General features: G+C 47.3%; 1 protein-coding gene and 1 pseudogene across 1 annotated transcript in view; one reads left to right on the top strand and one right to left on the bottom strand.

Annotated features, from left to right (window-relative positions):
• SHISA9 (shisa family member 9) overlaps nt 1-23,330 on the bottom strand; it is a 391,212-nt gene that overhangs the window by 72,576 nt on the left and 295,306 nt on the right. The gene's annotated exons all lie outside the window — the stretch shown is intronic.
• LOC107114074 lies at nt 15,680-15,979 on the top strand (annotated as a pseudogene).

Below are 23,330 nucleotides of genomic sequence, written 5' to 3'. Positions count from 1 at the left end.
GAAAAATGCCAAAAATAATGGTATTGAATGTCCAGGGACCCCCCCCCCCCCCCCAAAAAAAACAACTCAAACCAACCCTGAATCAGTATCAACACTCCTGAAAAATCAGGATAACAGAAACAGTGCCTGTCATGAAATCTGGATCCAAAATTATTACAAACATTTTGAACCCTAATCTCTACAACTGAAACATCTGTGCACGCTAAGAAGAAGAAAGAGTAGTAGTAGGAGGAGGAGATTGGATTTATACCCTGCCCTTCGCTACGCAAAGGTGTCTCAGAGCGGCTTACAAACTCCCTTCCCTTCCCCTCCCCACAACAGACACCCTGTGAGGTAGGCGGGGCTGAGAGAGCTCTTGACAGAAACTGCTCTTTTTCAAGAAGAAGAAGAGATTGGATTTATACCCCACCCTTCACTACCCAAAGGTGTCTCAGAGCGGCTTACAAACTCCCTTCCCTTCCCCTCCCCACAACAGACACCCTGTGAGGCAGGTGGGGCTGAGAGAACTCTTGACAGAAACTGCTCTTTTTCAAGAAGAAGAAGAAGAAGAGATTGGATTTATACCCCACCCTTCACTACCCAAAGGTGTCTCAGAGCGGCTTACAAACTCCTTTCCCTCCCCCTCCCCACAACAGACACCTTGTGAGGTAGGTGGGGCTGAGAGAGCTCTTGACAGAAACTGCTCTTTTTCAAGAACAGCTCTTATCAGAACTACGGCTTGCTCAAGGTCATCCAGCCAGGTGCAAGTGGAGGAGCGGGGAATCAAACCTGGTCCTCTCAGATTAGAGTCTGCGTACCTAACCACTACACCAAACTGGCCCACAAGTAAGCCCCACTGAATTCACAGGAGCTTATAGTTGTGTAAGGAGGCTTAGAAATGGGACACAGAAATGATTTCAACGAGTGATCATCAGATAGGGTTGCCAACTCTGGGTTGGGTAATACCTGGAGATTGGAAGGGTGCAGCCTGGGGGGGGCAGAGTTTGGGGAGGAGAGGGACCTCAGTAGGGTGTAATTTCATAGAGTCTACTGGCCAAAGCTGCTATTTTCTCCAGGAGAACTAATCTTGGTTGTCTTGAGATCAGCTGCAATATTGCAAGATTTGCAGGCCCCACATGGAAGTTGGCAACCCTATCATCAGGGCATAAGTTGGCTATATACTTTAAAACAATTATATTCATTGGGGCCAATTATTTCAACGAAGCCCGTCTCCAGAAGCTCTTTTTAGGGATGTGCCATGGTAACAAAAGCTATGCCTACCTAAACTTACAACCTGGAGCCTCCCGGTGTGCAGCAACAATGCTTTTCTGTCATGTACATTGGCCAAAGTGAACTGTCTCTGTGTGAAAGAATAAATGGTCAAAAATCTGAGGCTAAAAATGGAAACACTCAAGAAAAATTCCAGCCTCCCTGGGCATTTGGTAACAGGCTTAAACATTGACATCCTTCAGCAACAATTTAAAGGAAAAATACAGCATGCCAAGTTAGAACCTAAGTTAGTGTACACCTGAGTTGGTCTGAACATAGATTGGGAGTAGATCATTCTCTAGAGAAACTGCCTCCTTCTAAATCCTCTCCAGCAAGTGTGGTCTTTTTCACTTACTCTGACTGAATCACTGGCTCTTTGGACTGCATACTGTTCACATTTGTGCTCTCCAAATTAAAGACTTCTTGATTTGCAGGGCGGGCAGACAGAGTCGGTTTGTTATCCTTCTTCAATGTGTCTCCATGAAGATAGATAGGTAAAAGTAAAGGTTCCCCTTGCTCAAAAGCTAGTCGAATCTGACTCCAGGGGCGGTGCTCATCTCCGTTTCCAAGCCAAAGAGCCAGCACTGTCCGAAGACGGTTCCATGGTAATAACTAAATGCTGAGGCACATGGAAGGCTGTTACCTTCCCACCAAAGCAGTACCTATTTATCTACTTGCAATTTTTTGCTTTCAAACTGCTAGGTTGGCAGGAGCTGTGGCCAGAGGCGGGAGCTCACTCTGTCATGTGGCATTAGGGTCTCGAACTGCCAAGCTACAGACCTTCCGGTCTGCAGCTTCAGCATCTTAACCTCTAGGCCACCGTGGCCCCATGAAGATACATATATACAAATTTACATATATTTGCAGGGCTCTTTTTGTAGAAAAAGCCCAGCAGGAACTCATTAGCATAATAGGCCACACCCAACAGCAGGAACTCATTTGCATATTGGGCCACACCCCTGACAACACAGCTCATTAGCACATTAGGCCACACCCACATGTTACTAGAAGTGTGGTTATCCAGCCACACCCACCTTTTGCTTGTTATTTTGTTGTCAAAACCCAGGGCCTTTTTTTGTAGCAGGAACTCCTTTGCATGTTAGGCCACACACCCCTAATGTAGCCAATCCTAATGGGTTTCTGCTGTTGGGTGTGGCCTATTATGCTAATGAGGTCCTGCTGTTGGGTGTGGCCTATTATGCTAATTAGTTCCTGCTGGGCGTGGACAACGGGAGCCAGCTGGAACTCCGTTCCTGTGCGTTCCTGCCCAAAAATAGCCCTGCATATTTGTATATATGAAGATGGATAGGTATATAGATACAAATATTTCCCCTAACTAAAGATAAATCTCTGGACATCTGATTTATTTGTTTGTTTAACCTCCTAGTTGAAGGTGACACCAGGGTCATCTAGTCCAACCCCTACCGTGTAGGAGCTACAGCTATAATAATCCTGACAAATAAGCATCCAACCAATGTTTAAAAGTCTCTGACAAAGAGTCCACCACCTCACAAGAGAGACTGTTTCACAGTGTTAAACACACTACTTAAAGTACAATGAAGATCCTGGCGCTGCAGAAAGAGCGCATATATATATATATATAAACAAAACTGAAACTTTATTTTCTTCTGACAATCGCACCTCCTAAAGGAAGAAATGCATCTTGTTCTTGGATTGGAGAGTTCAGTTTGTAACCTGGGACTTGCTTGTTCTCAGTGCACAGAAATTAGATCAATCTGATACTATATATATATATATATATATATATGTTAACAACACCTGCTCCAATTTGGGAATATGCGGCAGAGTGACTCTGAAATTGGGTGCGTATGTGGGGTGCGAAAACGCACCACTGGCTATCATCCCCCTCGACGTGGACTCAATTCATTGAGGTGACCTAGACCGGCCGGTCTGGCCTGGCTAAAAAGAGCTCCTCCACTTACCACCGGGGACTGGCGTGTGGTTCTCCCCAGCGCCAGTAGAGTGGCCGCCGGCTGTGTGGCTGGAGTTTGGGCGGCGCGGCACTTGCTTTGGGGGCGAGGCTGGAGAGCCTCTTCGACGACAGTTGGGCGCCCAACAGCTGCTGTGGTGAGCCCCTCGGTGGCGGCGGCGGCGGTAGACCCAGGGGCATCGGTGGGGGCGCTGGGGCAGGATTTTCCCCTTCCTTGGAGCCCCACAAGGAGGCCGGGAAACGGGAAGACACGGAGCCGGGTAGCTACAGATCCATTCTGGCTACGGCAATGGGAGCGGCGGTAGCAGTTGAGCCGCCCCATCGAGAGCCGCCGGGGGACCATGAGCTGCGGGAGTGCGGCAGTAGGGGAGCCCAAGAAGAGGAGCCAAGTCTGCTGGGTAGCTGTGGACCCCTTTCGTGTTGTACTGGAACTTGACAAATTGGGGAGCCTTGAAGAACGGGGAGCGAAACTCAGACCGTGCAACTGGGCTGAGCTAAGAGAGCAGAGAGCCCCTAGTGGCTGGTCTGTAAATCAATTGACTCGCAGGGAGAGATGTTGCTGTTTCCTTCTTTCCCTGGTTGAGGTTTGGCTGAGGGTCGGACCCAGTGATTGAAACCTTCCTGGACTGGAAATTCTGGGGTAGTGGGGATGCTGGGGAGGGAGGGGATCTGCTAATTTAGGGAAATTTTCTGATAGATTTTTGATTGTTTAGGTAGATTGTTATAAATTGTTTGAATATTAGGTAGATTGTTATAATTGTACACTGTCAGTGGTCAGCATCAGGAGTTAATTTTTTGCAGCGTTAGTGGGAGATCAGCTCACTCAGTGAGCCATTAGCAGTCTGAAGTGTCTGCGTGGACTGGCCGGGGCTGAAATGCTGGGACAGCAGATTCCGGTGCTCTTGGGGAAGGGGAAGGATGGCGGTGGGTCCAGGCAGAGTGTTCAGGGAAGGATGCGGAAAAATGGGACTGCTCGGCACCCTTCCAGCCTGCGACCCATCCCGAAGGTTGTCAGCGGTGGGACCAGGATTAATAACCCCCCTCCGTCATTGGTACTGTGCAACGCCAGGTCCATCAATAACAAGGCTGTAGTCCTTCGGGATTTTGCCGTAGAACGACAAGTAGACCTGGCATGCATGACCGAGACCTGGGTGCGAGATAGGGAGATGGTAGCTCTCTCCCAACTTGCTCTGCCCATGTTCTCGGTCCTGCACCAATCAAGGACTTGAGGAGAGGGAGAGTGGCGATTTTCATTCTCGATGCTAAAAGGAAGAGGGGGTGACTGTACTATTTGGTCAAATGGAACGACTTTGACCCCTCCCATAATGGATGGGTTGAATCTAGGCATGTTAAGGCTTCAAAATTGGTGTGTGCTTTTGATAAGCGGCATCCCCTCAAGCCAGGAGGGTGAATGGGGCTTGGGGGGGGTGCAGAATGTCAAACCATGCTTCGCTTCGGTTCACATGGTTTGCCATAGATGCTGGGGGAGGGGAATTCCTTGGGTGGGGGGAGTGAGTGCAGGGTGTGTGTGACTGCTCTATCATAGATGGCGGAACGTTTCCATGAAGATGCGCCTCTGTTCACAGGGAGATGTCCTTGAAGCTTCCAGTGCTGGCCTATAGTAGATAATGGGATCATATATTCCCATGAGAAGGGGAGTAGAGATGGAGGAGCCTGGCTGTGTGTGACATGATGTATGTGTGAGCTTCAGGAGGGGTTATAGTTTGAACTATCTATATCTATGCCTTTAGAACTGACACGGTATTGATCATGCCTGGAACTTGTTCTACTCAATAAAGCTTTACTGCCAAAGACAGTGTGCTTAAGAGTGACTTGACCAGGGAGTCTGACATAAGGCTTTGTCTCCAAACCCCTCATCATCCTCATCACTCTCCTCTGCATCCACTCTAAAGTTTGCATGTACTTCCTATAAAAAAGCCTTCAGAACTGGACACAAATGGCACCTGACCAGTGCAGTATACAGTGGTACTATCACATCTCGTGTCCTAAACACAATGTTGATTGAATTTGCCTTCTTTGCTGCTGCATCACACCAGGACCGTAGCTACAGTGGGGCATTTGGGCCCCTGCCCCCTTAATTAAAAGCCCTGCCCCACAAATAGCCATGCCAGAAATCTTACTGGGGGGTTGTGTGGTGTGTTTGTGTATGTGTGTGTAGAAACCTTATTTTTGAGGAGAGACCCTCACAGTCCTGCCCTCAGGCTTCCCTCTCCCGCCCACTGTGGAATTCTTGGGGGGGGCATAATGGGACCTGGGAAAAGACAGCCTAGAAGGCATTTAAATGCCTTTTGAGTTTCCTTCCACAGGGCAAGAAAACTTAGAAGGGCACTCAAGTGTAGCACCTACAATACATCTCTAACAACCCCCCTCCCCTTTCTGCTAGCCCAGTCCTACCTAGGTCATGAGGAGTCTTTCAAAAGCATTCCCATGAGCCATTGGGAAACATGTAAAGGCTCATTGGAAGGCGGAGGAGGAGGTGGCCAATCCGCCCATGGCTGCAAAGCGTGACTGGGATTGGTACCGCCGCTGGGTCTGTTTGGGGTTCGGAGAGCGGCCCAGAAAAAGCAGCGCGGCCGGGGGGGGAAGGGGAGGGCTTTGCCTCTGCCCGCCCAGCCATAGAGGAGAAGCCCGGCGGGGGAGGTAAGCAGCTGTGATCCATTTGAATGCAGAGACAGCTGCAGAACCCAGGTGGGGGCAGGACAATTCCCCACTCTGAGCCATGGCGCTGCTCCCCCCCACCTGGGGAGCCGATAAGGATCAGCCGCTGTTCCAGAGGGGGCAGATTGGTGCTTGCCAGCGGATCACCAAGGACGTGCGTGGTGGCGGCAGGGGGAGGAGGTGGCGGCGGCAAAAGGGAGGTCTCCAGGCCCCACTGGGAGGTTGGCATCTGTGCCCTGCCTAGGGCACAGAAACACCTCCGGCTGGCCCTGCCTGGAGAAATAGGCTGCTTTGGAGGGTAGACCCTATGGCATTACACCCTGATGAGTCCTTCCGCCCCTCCCCAACGCTGCCCTCCACAGGATCCGCCCCCCAAATCTCCAGGTATTTCCCTACTCCGAGCTGGCAACCCTACTTTCCCTCAGTGCCTGTTGCTAAACAACCAAGCTTGGTTCTGTCAGTAAAAGGCCCTTTCCACACCTATTTTGGCCTTTCGGAGAAAACACATCGGGGCCAGTCCCAACTAGGTTTGCCAGCTCCAGGTAGGGAAATTCCTGGAGATTTCATGGTAGAGTCTACGGAAACCAGGGTGTGGGGAGGGGAGAAGAAGAGAGAGGAGAGAAGAGATTGGATTTATACCCCGCCCTTCACTTGGAGTCTCAGAGCGGCTTACAAACTCCTTTCCCTTCCCCTCTCCACAACAGACACCCTGTGAGGTGGGTGGGGCTGAGAGAACTCTGACACAAACTGCTCCTTCAGGAACAGCTGTGCCAGAGCTTGTGACTGATCCAGGGTCACACCAGCAGGTGCAAGTGGAGGAGTGGGGAATCAAACCTGGTTCTCCCAGATTAGAGTCTGCACACTTAACCACTACACCAAACTGGCTCTCAGGCCTCAGCTGAAGAGAATGCCATAGAGGAGACCCTCAAAAGCAGTTTTTTTCTGGGGGGGGGGAGATCTGTTGTCTGGAGTTCAGTTGTGATACCTGGAGGCTGGCTACCCTAGGCGTAGCAGTCAGCGCTTCAGAGCAGTGTCTGCTAGACCCAGGTTTTTGCTGTGGCAGCTGACTGGGTGATTTTGGACCAGTCACAGACTTTCAGCCTAACCTACCTCACAGGGTTGTTGTGCAAGTCAAAAGGGGAAGAGGAGAATGATGTAAGCTGCTTTGGACCCCATTGCATAGAAAGACTACTTTTCCTCCTGGGGAACAATTGTTACCAATCTCCAGGTGAGAGCTGGAGATCACTCAGAATTACAACTGCTCTCCAGATGGCAGAGATCAGTTCCCCTGGAGAAAATGGTGGACTGTGTCCTTATACCCTGCTGAGATGGTCTCCCCATGACAGCCAATGTGACGTGGCAGTCAGGGCTTCAGAAGACAGTATAGGCTGCAGTTGGGGGGGGGAGATGGAAAGCTGAAGAGTAAGGGGGAAATAAAGGTGGGTTAAAGATTGGCTGGGAAGGAGATGGGGTTCCCAACTCCCGGTGGGAAATTCCTGGAGATTTGAGGGATGGAGCCTGGAGAGGGTGAGGTTTCAGGAGGGGTGGGACCTCAAACAGATACAATGCCATAGACTCTCCACCTTCCCAACCAGCCATTCCCTCCTGGGGAACCATTGTTGCCAATATCCAGGTGGGGGCTCCATGTTGAGAAATTCCTGGGGATTTGAGGGGTGGAGCCTGGAGAGTGTGGGGTTTGAGGAGGGGCTGGACCTCAGACAGATAAAATGCCATAGACTCCACCCTCAAAACCAGCCATTTCCTCCTGGGTAACAATTGTTGTCAATCTCCAGGTGAGGGCTGGAGATCACTCAAAATTACAACTGCTCTTCAGGTAGCAGAGATTAGTTCCTATGGAGAAAATGGTGGACTGTGTCATTATATCCTGCTGAGGTCACCACAGCAAATTGACACTGAGTGCCCAAGGCTGGGGCACTCTCCCAGAGCCTCTTTCTAGAGCTCGTATTTATTTCCACAATGGGCCTTATTCCTAGTAATATATATATATATTTAAAAAATGGCTGTGTTCCCTTCTTAAGCTATTAGAAAAAAGTTCTCTCCTCACCCCTCTTTCCTGGCTGCTGACACACAGTAACCACCGGCATTGCATCATGCACCTGCTGGCTGTCTCAGTCCTGCTCCTGCAAACACTCATCCCCGTTGCTGAAGCTGGGCTGGTGCTGTGCTGCTAGATGGGCACTGTGCCTTCTGGCTTGAAGGTCTCTCCTAACCTTCTTCTAATGATATTCCTAAAGCTCTGGTGATAAGGGGGGTGAACTGACTGGCAACTGGCTTTCTATTACCAGCCCAGAGTTAGGAACCTGAGGGGCCAATGTACTGGTTCCTGGCTAAGAATCTATATCTGGCCCCTCAGAGACGGCCTCCTCCTGCAGTACCTCTGCCACTGGCTGTGGGCTTGGGTCAGGTATGCTGACCCCGTCTTTCTCGAGGAGTTCTCTGTGTCCCTTTGGTCTGCTGAGCTTGGCTGGCCACAACACCCTCTTCTATATTGAGAACAAGCTTTAAAACTAGACATGACTTAGAAAATGGTCCACATGACACGGATGCTTCTAGCATCCCTTTTCAAAATTCCAGGATGTCTTTTTTCTCCAGAGACAGGAAGATGCCTTTCAGGACACATGGAGCATGTTTTCTAGGTAAAACATTCAACTTAATCACAGATATTATCCCCAAAAGTGACAATTGAACTTTGTTCCATCTCAACGCATATTTTTTTAATTTCATTCCAAGCTTTAACATAATTATTTTGAAACAACATACAATTCATATTTGTCAAAGTGATACCCAGATATTTTACCTTCTTTTCAATTTTAAAGCCCATTTTGTTTATCAGATTTGTTTGATCTTGTATTTTCATATTTTTGTTAACATCTTAGTCTTCTGTTTATTAACCTTAAAACCTGCTACTCCACCAAATGCTTTCAATTCAGACATTAAAGTTTCAATTCCCTCTAAAGGATTTTCCAAGACCAAAACTAGGTCATTTGCCAAGGCTCATAACTCCTTTAATCTTTACACCTAGAATTCTTTCATTTTACTACCTCATTCCTGTTCTAGCTGAGCACTGCACTGGAACAATTCATTTCCTAAAGCCTTTAGATTTGTCCTCCAAAAGCCCCTTGCTTTGTGCTCTTTTAGAGGAGAAAAAAAATAAACCTCAACAATTTGCCACACCTGTAATTCAAAGAGATTGCTTGCTCTTGTTTTAATTAAATGTTCAGTGAGTAGAACACTGAAGATATAAGGCCCCAAGATATGACACACTAGGATATGAAGGGCATATTCAATCATATAATTCAGTGGTTCCTCATGCATTGTTATGCCTGCTTCTTAAAAGGCCCCAAAGCACACATTCTTCAGAGAAATCAAGGCAGAAATGCATTCTAAAACTGTTATGCTACGACTTCCACCACACAGCAATTCTCATACCAGAAAAGCTGTTTCCTCTCAACAATTAACCCCCAGCAAAGCTACTTTTCCATTCCTACATGATCAAAGCTATTTCTTCAAGCACAGCAATTCCCCACCATTTCATTGACCATTCTCCCCCGCTTAAAACTGTCGAAAGTTGTTCCCTGTTCTATAAAAACATGCCCTACATAACACTAAACGAGAGTGCCTTGTCAATTTCATAATCCTTTCTGAGGACACTGGGAACATCTTGGCAGTTATAGAGCATCTAACTGAGCATTTGTCTCCCTCCTGCCTGCAGGTACTTAAAAGCCTGGGCATGGCTAGAGGCTCCTTGTGCACAGCAAAGGCTTTTGGGGAACATCTTGCAAGCTATAGAACATCCAGTTGACTGTTTGTCTCCCTCCTGCCTGCAGGTACTTAAAGCAAAGTCTTTTAGTGTGAGCTAAAGGGGTCTTGGGCTGTGGCTCACAGCCTATGGCCATGGGTTTCAGAATCTGCTCAAGATGCAGCCTTGTCGCCCCTTCTGTTTATTTAATAAATTGAAATCAGTCTGTTTAAGATATTATTTAAGTTCCATTTACGTGCTTTTGTAAGCAGCTTTGTTTCCTGGCAGGGTAACACATTGCTTAAATAAAATAAATAAATAAATGGACAGTGTCCTGTTCTATGCTGATATGAAAAACATTTATTAAAAGTTCACAACTCCTGGACATTTTCATGAATAAACCTCAAAACAGTTGAAAGCTCAGGGCAGAATCTCCTTAATAACCTTCATATAAGCCCTTTCTGAAAAGCAGGATAGAAATATTTTAAATAAATAAGTAAATAAAAGTAACCTGGAAGATGCACTGCATGAGTTGTGGCGGGGATAACAGAAAACTTAAAGACCTCTGCGTACAGCCTTGCCAGATCACAGTAACAGCTGAAAGTACAACTCAAGCTCTAGAGCATGAAAAAGGCTTCCTCCTTAGCTACACATTTGAGGGACCTTCTGACTGATACCTCCTGTTTTCCTTCTTTCTCATGGATCGCTGCCTTGACATGGATAGGGGGCTTGCATAGTTCAATGAGGCTGCAGGCTATGCCGTGGAGGGCCACCCAGGATGGACAGGCCACAATGGAGAACTCGGACAAAATGTGATCAACTGGAGAAGGAAATGGCAACCCGCTCCAGTATCTTTGCCAAGAAAAACCTATGGACAGTAACCAAAGACTAAAAGATATGATGCCAGAAGATGAGCCCCTCAGGTTGGAAGGTGTCCAATATGCTACTGGGGAAGAACAGAGGGCATGTACAAGTAACCCCAGAAAGAATGAAATGGCTGGGCCAAAGCCGAAAGGACGCTCAGCTGTGGATGTGTCTGATGGTGAAAGGGAAGTCCAATGCTGCAAAGAACAATACTGCACAGGAACCTGGAATGTAAGATCTATGAATCAAGGTAAGAAGGATGTGGTAAAAAATGAGATGGCAAGACTGAACATCGACATTTTGGGAATCAGTGAACTAAAGTGGACGGGAATGGGTGAATTTAACTCAGAAGACCATTATATCTATTACTGTGCCCAAAAAGTCAGTAAAAAAAAAGGTATGGCCTTTATAGTCAACAAGAGAGTGAGAAAGGCAGTAATGGGATACAATCTCAAACACAACAGAAATATCTTGGGCCAAATCCAAGGCAAACCATTCAACATCACAGTAATCCAAGTCTATGCCCCAACCACTGATGTAGAAGTGGCTGAAGTGGACTGGTTCTATGAAGACCTACAACACCTCCTAGAACTAACACCAAAAAAAGATGTCCTTATCATCACAGGAGACTGGAATGCTAAAGTAGGGAGTCAAAGGGTAACCAGAATAACGGACAAGGAGAACAAAATGAAGCCGGGCAAAGGCTAACAGAGTTTTGTCAAGAGAACACACTCGTCATAGCGAACACCCTCTTCCAACAACCTAAGAGGAGACTCTACACATGGACATCACCAGATGGGCAACACCGAAATCAGATTGATTGTATCACTTGCAGTCAAAGATGAAAAAGCTCCATACACTCAGTAAAAACAAGACCTAGAGCTGACTGTGGCTCAGATCATCAGTTACTCATTGCAAAATTCAGGCTTAAACTGAAGAAAGTTGGGGAAACCACTAGGCCATTCAGGTTTGACATAGATCACATCCCTTATGAATACACACTGGAGGTGAAAAATAGGTTTAAGGGACTAGAATACACAGAAGAACTATAGAAGAAGGACCTCAGTGGCCTTGACAACCACAACGGTGTGATCACTGACCTCGAGCCAGACATCTTGGAGTGCAAAGTCAAATGGGCCTTAGAAAGCATTACTAACAACAAAGCTAGTGGAGATGATGGTATCCTGGCTGAGGTATTCAAAGTCCTAAAAGATGATGCTCTTAAAGTGCTGCAATCAATATGCCAGCAAATTAGGAAAATGCAACAGTGGCCACAGGATTGGAAAAGGTCAGTTTACACTCCAATCCCAAAGAAGGGCAATGCCAAGGAATGTTCAAGCTATCGCACAATTGCACTCATTTCACACGCTAGCAAGGTCATGCTCAAGAATCTACAAGCTAGGCTACAGCAGTACGTGGATAGCCACAAGGTATAGATAGAAAATCTCAGTATGGGGCAAATGATGCACTGTATTGTAGGTGCTTGGGGGGGGGGAGCTGTGGGAGGGCTTCTAGTGTCCTGGCCCCACTGATGGACCTCCTGATGGCACCTGGTATTTTTGGCCACTGTGTGACAGAGTGTTGGACTGTATGGGCCATTGGCCTGATCCAAAGTTGGCTTTTCATATGTTCATATATTCTTATGTTCTTACTTAGAGAACTGCCAAAAGTACAAGCTGGGTTTCGAAGAGGTAGAGGAACTAGAGATCAAATTGCCAACATTTGCTGGATTATGGAGAAAGCAAGGGAGTATCAGAAAAACATCTACTTCTGCTTCATTGACTACGCTAACGCCTTTGATTGTGTGGATCACAACCAACTGTGGCAAGTCCTGAAAGAGATGGGAGTACCAGACCACTTCACATGTCTCCTGAGAAACCTGTATAAGGGTCAAGAAGCAACAGTTAGAACCGGATATGGAACAACTGATTGGTTTAGCATAGGAAAAGAAGTACGACAAGGATGTATACTGTCACCCTGCTTATTTAATTTATATGCAGAGTGCGTCATGCAAAATTGCAGCCTGGATGAATCACAAGCCAGAATTAAGATTGCCGGGAAAAACATCAACAACCTCAGATATGCAGACGATACCACTCTAATGGCAGAAAGTGAGGAGGACCTAAAGAGTTTCTTGCTAAGGTTGAAAGAGGAGAGCGGAAAAGTTGCCTTGAAACTCAGCATCAAATAACTAAGATCATAAAAGGCGAAAGATTTATGCGATCTGAAGAGAAACCATAACTTTAATTCCATGATATTTTCACCTTAGTTAAACAGACTGTGATTGCTTGCTTGACACTTTTGCATTAGTAGCCTTCATGTTTTACTACTAAGATAACAGAGATGTATCAATAACCTTACAAAGAGCTGCAGGGTCCAAGCTCGAGTCCAGTTTCTGTGGGAACTCTGAGTTCTTTCCATCTGAGGAGAGGGTGGAAAATGTTTTTCCTTTCCCTGCATACTTTGAACGTCAATTGAGGGTCGAATGGGACAGACCCACTGCAAACAAACAGTTCCCTGCCTTCATGGGGAAGCTTTATGACCTACCTAACTATGCCAATGAGCTATTGCAGGTACCTCTGGTTGATGTGCCAGTGGCTGCGCTCCAATCTGCCAGTCTGCTGTCAGAGGACAGCCAGGGTTCCATACGCAACCCCGCAGACAAGAAGACAGATGCCGCCCTTAAAAAGATTCGTGATGGGTGGCAGTTGGTCGGGGAGAATGGTGGATGCCTGATTGCTACGCTCTCATCCCCTAAGAACAACAAAGACTTCGCCAGAGGGTGCCTGTTAGGCCAGTCACGCCCCCTTCATTGTATGTGTAGCCCTAGGTAGGATGTGTTGTATAATGTAATGAGAACCGCTCAGAGCCCTCAGGGGGTGAGCGGTATACAAATAGAATGTAATAAATAAATAATGATAATGTATGCCGGTGAGAGTTGGACCATAAGGAAGACCAAGTGCCAAAGAACAGATCCTTTTGAATTATGGTACTGGAGAAGAATCTTGAGAGTCCCTTGGGCTATAAGGTGATCAAATCAGTCAATCCTAAAAGAAATCAACCCTGACTATTCCCTGGAAGGCCAGATACTGAAGCTGAAGCTCAAATATGTTGGCTACCAAATGAGAAGGGAGCACTCACTGGAGAAGTCCCTAATGCTGGGAAAGACTGAAGGTCAAAGAAGATGGGGACGGCAAAGGATGAGATGGTTAGACAGTGTTATTGACGCAACGAACGTGAAATTAAACAAACTCTGGAGGACGATGGAAGACTGGAGGGCCTGGCATGATCTGGTCCATGGGGTCATGAAGAGTCGGACTCGACTGTGCAACTAAACAACAACAACAATTTTCCTTGCTTGAGAAACAGTTCACATGTTCCTTCTTGCTGTGTAACTCATCACAAAGAGGGCAGCATTTCTGTGTTTCAGGTGTTGAGGATGCTGATAAGGGAGGAGAAGGAAGGGGTTAACCCTTTCTGGGAACAAAGGGTTAAATATACGGGTTATCCCAATTTTTTCAATCCAAAAATCCCCAATTTGTTTTAGTTCCTCCTTCATGTCAATTGAATATATGATTCTTCATTCTGATGTCAATTTTTGTTTCCCTGTACCAAAATTTTCCTGTAAAATTAACACATTTTAGTGTCATTTGTGCGTTAATAAATCATCTTGATACATTCTATCTGTATCATAGGCATCAAGGATGTATGCTGTACTCATTAATATCATATAATCTGAACATAAAACCCCATGGTGTGCACACACAATACAAATGGCATGCCTCAAGAAGGACTGAGACAAATCTAAAAAGGTTAAAAGGTAAAGGTAAAGGTTCCCTTGCTCGAAAGCCAGTCGAGTCCGACTCTAGGGTTGCGGTGCTCATCTCCGTTTCAAAGCCGAAGAGCCAGCGCTGTCCGAAGACGTTTCCGTGGTCATGTGGCCGGCATGAATAAACACCAAGGCGCACGGAACGCTGTTCCCTTCCCACCGAAGTGGTACCTATTTATCTACTTGCAATTTCTTGCTTTCGAACTGCTAGGTTGGCAGGAGCTGGAACTAGAGATGGGAGCTCACTCCGTCATGAGGCAACTCGGGTCTCGAACTGCTGAACTACTGACCTTCCACAGCCTGCAGTTCAGCGTCTTAACCACTTGAGCCACCGAAGCTCCAAGCTAAAAAGGTTAAGGAGCAACAAATCTGAAAAGGGGGGGGCACAAAGATTGGGAGAGGGGTTTCGGAAAAGAAGCCCTGCAAAGAAATGTCAAAAGAATTGGCGATGTTTAGCCTCGAAGAAAAGAAGATTGGGGGAGATGTGATCTTATTCTTTAAATACCTGAAGGGCTATTGCACAGAAGAAGGCAAAGACTTGTTCTGTGCTCCTCCGAAGGGCAAGGCTAGATCTTACAGGCTTAAGTCACAGACGGGTGGATTTTAGCTGAACATTATGAGAGACTTCCTAATGACAAGAGCAGTTCAACAACTAAGGCTGTGGTCACACGGCAAGCGTGCCACGATTTGTTCCCGCTGTAGATTTGATTTGGGATATTTTTAAGCGGGTTCGGATGATCACACATCCCGGCCCCTCCCCTCCCGAAGGGCTGCCTCGGAGGAGGAGGCGGCCCGGCGACGCCCTCCCGCTCGCCGGCTGACCTCCCTTCTTCCGCCCGCAGCCCAGCTCAGTCAGCTGACGGCCAGGCGTTGGCTTCTCCGCGGCTCCTTTCTCTGCGTGGCGGCCAACGAGGAGGAGGCGGCGGAGATGCTGTGCGGCGGGATGAGCAGCCAGGCCAAGGCGGCCACGGCGGAGATCCAGGAGCTGGTGCAAGCGGTGAGCCCAGCTTTGGCCAGGCCGGCTGCAGGAGGGCAGCGGTGCCCGCGGGTCAAGAGACTGGGGCTGGGACGGCGGCCATCCGCTCCGCCCTCCCCTCCGGGGAAGGACGCGCGATCGCCTTTAAGCCCCCTTCCACACTTAAGCGGGTTCGGATGATCACACATCCCGGCCCCTCCCCTCCCGAAGGGCTGCCTCGGAGGAGGAGGCGGCCCGGCGACGCCCTCCCGCTCGCCGGCTGACCTCCCTTCTTCCGCCCGCAGCCCAGCTCAGTCAGCTGACGGCCAGGCGTTGGCTTCTCCGCGGCTCCTTTCTCTGCGTGGCGACCAACGAGGAGGAGGCGGCGGAGAGATGCTGTGCGGCGGGATGAGCAGCCAGGCCAAGGCGGCCACGGCGGAGATCCAGGAGCTGGTGCAAGTGGTGAAGGCAGAGGTGGAAGAAAAAGAAGGGCGGGACTTTGAGGTCTTCAATGCGGTGGAGTATAAAACACAGACGGTTGCTGGAATAAACTACTTCATAAAGGTCCAAACTGGCAACAATCAGTACCTTCACGTACGAATTCACAAAAGCCTCCCTCACGAAAACAAACCGCCGGCGCTCACTAGTTACCAAAGCAACAAAGAAAAGCATGAGGTGCTCTCTTACTTCTAGAAGGCTGTCTGGAAGTTTCTTTTCAAAGCAACGTTTACTTTGCAAAAGCGAAAATCACTGTTCATTCCTCTTATAGCGATGATTTATTTCTGCAATGTACTGATTCCTGTGGCCTACAGTAATAATTGTATTCATAATAATTATTTTATATTTGATTTGCACACATCCCTTGCCCAACCGCTCGCTTTGTGCGAGAATGCTCCAGGCACTGTCCAGACAGACCAAGTGGCGATGCGGCACAATTAAAAAAAAAAATTCTTTGTGCATGCACACAATGGTGAAAGTCGAACCCTACCAGAAGTAGGATGTTCAGATGACCTAATCACAACCATTGTGAGAGATGGCTGTCCAGATAGGCAAAATCGCGGATTCAAAGCGCAAATACCTGGAAAGTACTTGATTTTCACGATTTCGGAAAACTCGCTAGGGAACCGGGAGGATCGCGCGAGTGAGCCCACTTCGGTGCGGGAGACGGATGTGGGCGTCTGATCAGCAATTTTAAATGCGAGAGGGAACAGCGGTGAAACCCGATCAAAATGACTGTGCGACCATAGCCTAAAGCAATGATGCTGGGGAAAGGGTTTTGTCCCTCACCGGAGATTTTCAATCAGCATCTGCGGGGGATGCTCCAACTCTGGATTCAGCAGGGGGCTGGACTAGAATCCAAAGACCCTTCCCAACTATATGACTTTAAATGAACTTTCAAAATAAACAACAAAAAAATGGAGCACCAAAACAAAAATGCAAACAAATATCAAACGAAATTATGACTATTTGCTCTCCCATAATTAAATGCATAAAGGATAACAAAGGGTGAGGGTTTTTTTAAAAAAATCCAGTTTCACCTTCTGAATTGCTTCTGCTCATTGTTAGCATGCCTGCACTAGATCAGTTATCTACATTAATTCATGTTGGATGATTTCATGGTAGCAAGAAGAGCAAGATTAAATGTTTGCAAATGGAGACCTTACAACTGAGGGAAAACCTGATGGCTTTCTTTCAGAACACTGAGGTGGAACAACAAACCTGTATCTTCTTGGCACAAACACACAAACACATCTATGAAACTTTGAAATGTCTCCCCTCCAAGACTAATCTTTCCTCCAACAATTTAGCTGTTTTGATTCCACTAGTGCAGGAAACTGACAAGGCTATCGTGAATCTTTGTTAGAGAAAGGTACATGTCAAAAGCCTTTCTAGAAATGTATTTTCTTTTTTGTACTTTTAAAAAAGTGATGTCTGGGACTGTCTTGGAGCAGAGCAAAGGCAACACAGTAAGACAAGCCTTGGCGTCTGAAAAATCTGACAAGCTTTAATTTTACTAGAAAAACAGGTTGCTTATCTGTAACTGCCTCTCCTGTCCCAGGGATGCTGGATGGCCACCCTCGACCTCGAGGATGCCTATTTCTATTTAACTATCCACCCCGCCTATCGCAAATATCTCAGATTAACGATATGAGGCAGCCACTACCAATACAGGAGTCTACCGTTTGGCCTCAGCACAGCCCCGCTGGTCTTTACCAAGACAATGGTGGTAATTGTGGCACATCTCCGCCTCTGCAGCCTGACGGTGTTCCCGTACCTGGACGACTGGCTTCTGGTTGCCCCTTCCAGGGACCTTCTCATTCGTCATATATCTCAGGCCCTCAATATCCTTAGTTGTCTCGGCCTCAGAGTTAACCACAAGAAGTCATGCCTAGCCCCTTCTCAAAAAGTGCAGTTCATAGGGGCAATACTCGATTCCAAAGAGGGCACAGCTTTCCTGCCCCAGGACAGGGCACTAACCCTGACCGTTCTGGCAGAACAGGTTCGACTATGAGACACCTCCTCTGCTTTCCAGATTCAACGCCTTCTGGGCCTAATGGTGGCTACAACTGTAGTCCTTCACTTTGCAAAGCTGCAAATGCAACCACTTCAGCTTTGGTTCATTCGGCACTTCAAGCCCCTACGAATGCCCCAATCAGTTTGTCTTTCTCCGCCACAAGAGGCACGCGATTCCCTTCTATGGTGGATGCAGTCGGACAACCTGATGGAGGGGATCCCTTTCTGTCCTCTCATTCCTACTCTCACCCTCACAACCGACGCCTCGCTGTGGGGCTGGGGAGCCCACCTCAACGGCCTCTCTGTAGGTCACAGGTGGAATGCTGTGACCTCAAGGAAACATAAACTTTCTGGAACTTTTGGCAATCAAACTGGCCTTTCAATGTTTCCAGCCTCTTCTCACAGGACAAGGTGTGACTGTCTTAACTGACAATACGACGGCCCTCAGTTACGTCAACAGGCAGGGTGGAATGGTCTCCCGTAGTCTCTGCCTCCTGGCTCTAGACCTTTGGGCCTGGTGCATACCTCTGCACATCTTTCCCATTGCCTCATACATTGCTGGCAAGTCCAATGTGCATGCAGACCTGCTAAGCAGGGGTCTCTCTCAGCGTCACGACTGGAAGCTGAACTGGACCTACCTACGTCCAGTGTTTCAAAAGTGGGGTACGCCTCACGTCGACGTCTTCGCCAGCAGGTGCAATTTGAAGTGCAACCTGTTTTGCTGCAGGGGAGCACAAGATCCCAAGGCCCTGGGAGACGGGCTCCTTTACCCATGGGACAACAACTTCCTGTATTTGTTCTTCCTTCTGCCGCTGCTGCTGAGGACGGTCCAAAGGCTCATGAGGGTCCACACGAGATGCATCCTGATTGCCCCCTGGTGGCCAAGGCAACCTTGGTTCGCCAATCTCCTTTCGCTAGCAAAGGTGCGCCATCCCTCCCACAGGTGCCAGATCTGCTCCTAGCGGAGAGAGGAGCTCTGCTATTCCACGAGGTATACAAGCTCAAGCTAACAGCTTATCTCGTGGACACTTAACATGCTCTGACAGAATCACCTCTGTGCTACTCAATGCCAGGAAAGATTCCACACAACGTTCCTACAGTGGGAAGTGAGCTCACTTCTTTGCCTTCATACAGTCCTCTGACATGCCCCCAGCTTCTGTCAGGATTGACCAGGTCTTAGATGTTCTGCTCTCGCTAGCAGAGAAGGGGCTCTCTCTCACACTCCCCAATCAGAGTGTATTTGTTGACTATTTCTTCCTACCTTCCGGGCTTCGACAGCTTTCCCGTTTTCCCCCCCTCACCCGGTCTCAAAGAGATTTCTTAAGGGTCTCCTCCACTCGTATCCACCGATCCGTTCACCGGTACCCTTGTGGAATTTACCGCTGGTGCTCCGCTATCTCATCGGGCGGCCCTTTGAGCCCATGGCGATTTGCGAGCTAAAGTATGCAGCATGGAAAACTGCCTTTCTCGTCGCCATCACCTTGCCCAGGAGGGTGGGTGAACTTGTGGCCCTGTGTCATGACCCACCTTTCCTTGTTTTCCTACCGGACGGTGCGAAACTGGTGCCTGACATATCCTTTCTGCCTAAGGTGCTCTCCGAATTTCACCTAGCCTCGGAGATATTATTGCCTAATCTCTTCCCTAACCCAGAAGATGGACAACAGCGACTCCTCCACACTCTAGATGTTAGGAGAGCGGTGCTTTTTTACCTAAATAGGACACGTTCAAGTAGGAGGGACAATCATTTATTTGTCTCCACTCCAGCCACTCCGCAGGGCTAAAGAACTCAGCACAACATCTCTCCAAATAGATTGTCAAGACTATTAAGCTGTGCTACCTGCTGGCTAAGTGCCCATTACCTTTGCCTGTGCGAGCACACTCCAGAAGATCTGTGGCTACATCCACAGCCTTCTTGAGGGGTGCTTCCCTGTCAGCAATCTGTGGGGCTGCGACATGGTCTGCTCCAAACACCTTCATCAAGCACTATGCTGTTGATGTTCGTGAATGCCACAGAGTGGACCTTGGTCATCTGGTCCTTTCGTCGGTAGAGCATTGAATTTGCGACAACTCCCACCTCCAGGTGAGCCACTGCTTTTCAATCTCCCATGGCTGTGATGCACAGAGACCACGAAGAAGATAAACAGGTTGCTTACCTGTAACTGATGATCTTCAAGTGGTCATCTGTGCAGTCACACCACCCGCCCGACCTTCCCCACTGCTGTCGCTTCAGTACTTTTCTTCTGTTATTGACATGACAGCAGTCAGAAGGAACTGGCAGGATGTCCGTGCCCCTCCTCCTTGGGCATGCGCAGTGGGGTTCCTGCGCATGCCTGGGAGAGAGGCGCGAAAATCCCTTTGTGAGCTTTGCATACCACCGATTTGGATCAGCGCAGCTGCATAATCCCATGGGTGTGATGCACAGAGACCACGAAGAAGACCAGTAAAATCTCTGGAATGCAAACACTTATGCTTTCTGCTCTCTAGCCAGTTTCTTATCCTCACTATCATTCTTCTGCTGCTTATGAAGATGGGCGCAAAAGTTCAAATGCAACTGCACTTGCCAGTATGCATCATCCACTCCCCCCTTTATTTTTATTTCATGTGATAACGTACATTCTGTGGCACAACTTGATTATTTCATGTGATAATGTGCATTCTGTGGAACAATTTGATTCTCTTCAAAGATTAAAGAATTCTCCTTTACCCTAGTGCCCAACAAGAGAGTAGGAAGTTGCTATCTGAAGACACCATTAGGGTGCAGTGCATACTCACTTCCGAGTGAGCCCTACTGAATGTGGTCAGTGAATCAAGTGGAACATATCTCACTTTATGGGGACAGGTATAACCATGGCACATCGTCTCTCCCTAAAGTTATCTTCTATTTCTTTGCCACACTTTCCTCAAAGTTAATGGGGGGTGGGGGAGCCAGCTAACTCTGTAAGCCTACAGTTATCATATACAGAGACAACAACAACAAAAACCTAATGCCTAATTATACAATTAGGAATTTAGTAACCAAGAATTAATTAAGAAAATTATTATCTTAATAGGATAAGTATCTCCCCTGGTATGGAAGTTGATGGTATTTAGACCTGCAGAGAGTTGAGCTATTGAACTTGGCTGATCCCTTCCAGTGACAGATTGCTGGTTGTTAGGGAAGAATCAGGAGGTCAGGTTGTGAGGTCTTGTCAAGTGGCACCTCCAGTTGCATTAATTCTAGGGCATGAATTACACTTGCTGGTCTGGGCAGCCTGCAAGGAAGTGCTTGTGAAATCTGCCACAATTATCCTCTAAATTTAGTTATCTAATTATAGGAATAACATCCAGCAGAAGAAGCTTAAGTGCTACTTTCTAGAACACACACACATGCGCGCATGTGTGTGTGTATAAATATGAGATCCACACTGGTAATGTCACACAATGGACTATGATGTCCATGTGCAAAGGAAAAAAGAAACAAAATGGTGCAGAGGGAAATGTAATAGTATACAACCGCTATGCATTTTGTGTACAGCTTTGTCTAATGAAGTAATAGAAAATAAAATATATTTAATATATTTTAATAATTAAGGATTAATAAAACACAGGACATTTTCACAGATCATGTACAGAGTGCCATCCATAATAAGTTGCTGTTATTGAGAAAACCAAAGCAACATTAACATATGCTACATATTAAAGGTAAAGGTCCCCTTGCTCGAAAGCCAGTCGAATCCGACTCTAGGGCTGCGGTGCTCATCTCCATTTCAAAGCCGAAGAGCCAGCGCTGTCCGAAGACATTTCTGTGGTCATGTGGCCGGCATGACTAAACACCAAGGCGCACAGAACGCTGTTCCCTTCCCACCGAAGTGGTACCTATTTATCTACTTGCAATTTTCTGAATCCATGGGTTTAAAAGGGCGTAACTCTGCTTAGGATTGCTCTGATACTATTTTTATTGTTTCTTATCGGTAGGTTCTATTTAATTTCGTGCTAGGACCTGACGTATCACCAGCAGCTATGACTGGCATCCTCAGAGGTATAACACAGAAAGATGGAGTACTCTCTGTGTCAAGGTGAGAAGAAAAATGGTAGGCAGGTAATTTATATCTACTCAGGAAGGTGGGGTAGGGCTGAGTCATTATCTTGTAGGAGTTCCCCAGGCTGTGACATGCTAATGGAGGAGCTTTCCTGAGGAGGTTCTTTTGCATATGGATTGGCTGTTGAAATTCTAATCTTGTCTGTAGTGCTATTGTAAGATGTAGGGTTTACCTATTTCCAGGACCTGTGTTAGACAGCACAAACCTTAAGTCCAACAGTCAAAGGCCATACCTTATGCCAAGGGTGTCAAACATGCGGCCCAGGGGCCGGATCAGGCCACCGGAGGGCTTCTATCAGGCCCGCAGTGGAACTGGCTGTCTTCTGCTTCTTCTTCCAGCTCTGCTGCTGCTGCGTCATTGCAGGTTTGCAGCTTACAGATACACACCTGAACAGCATACTCAAGATTTCAACAGCACAGACATTTTGATGTAATAATTCAGAGCATGCGGTGTCAGTTATCAGATACTGTTAAATAAACAAAATATTGCAAGAGTGCTAATGTTTTAAGCATGTGAGGGCAGATTTGCGCGTCCCACCCCCATAGCTAGCAATCCAAAACAGTCCAGTGGCACCTTTAAGACCAAGTTTTATTCAGGTACAAGCTCTCCCTCCTCTGCGAGGACAGATCTGCATGTTCCCCCCCCCCCCATACCTGGAAATCCAAAACAGTCCAGTGGAGCCTGAGCATGGGGGGTTCCCTTCTGACACACTTCCGGAGATGTCAGGGGGTGTGGCATATGCAAATAAGTTGTGCTAATAAGTTATGCTACCTCTTTTTCTACAAAAGTACCTGCACCTCTTTTTCTACGAAATGACCCCTGCTTCTGTTGATACAGCCCAAAATCACATTTGCCTTTTTAGCAACCACATCACACTGCTGACTCATGTTCAGTCTGTGGTCTACTAAGACTCACAGATCCTTTTCGCACATACTACTGCCAAGACAAGTCTCCCCCATCCTATAATTATGCATTTGATTTTTCCTACCTAAATGCAGAACTTTACATTTATCCCCACTGAAATTCATTTTATTTCTTCTAGCCCAGTTTTCCAGCCTGTCAAGATCATCCTGTATTCTGACTGTCTTCTACCATATCTGCTACCCCTCCCAATTTAGTATCATCTGCAAATTTAATAAGCATTCCCTCTATCCCTTCATCCAAATCATTGATAAAGATGTTGAACAAAACAGGTCCCAGGGCAGATCCTTGAGGCACTCCACTTGTCACTCCTCTCCAAGAGGCTGAGGAACCATTCGCAAGCACTCTTTGGGTGCGATCTGTCAACCAGTTACAGATCCACCTGACAGTCATAGGATCCAAACCACATTTTTCCAATTTGTCAACAAAAATATGTGGAACCTTATCAAAAGCCTTACTGAAATCAAGATAAAGTATGTCTACAGCATTCCCCTGATCCAGCAAGGTAACCTCTAACTCGTAGTCTATCC

Source organism: Gekko japonicus, unplaced genomic scaffold, assembly GCF_001447785.1.
Source record: "Gekko japonicus isolate JY-2015 unplaced genomic scaffold, Gekko_japonicus_V1.1 scaffold1657, whole genome shotgun sequence".
Classification (NCBI taxonomy): Eukaryota; Metazoa; Chordata; class Lepidosauria; order Squamata; family Gekkonidae; genus Gekko; species Gekko japonicus.
Note: the sequence above shows the minus strand (reverse complement) of the source record. Positions and strands in the feature narration are given on the sequence as shown.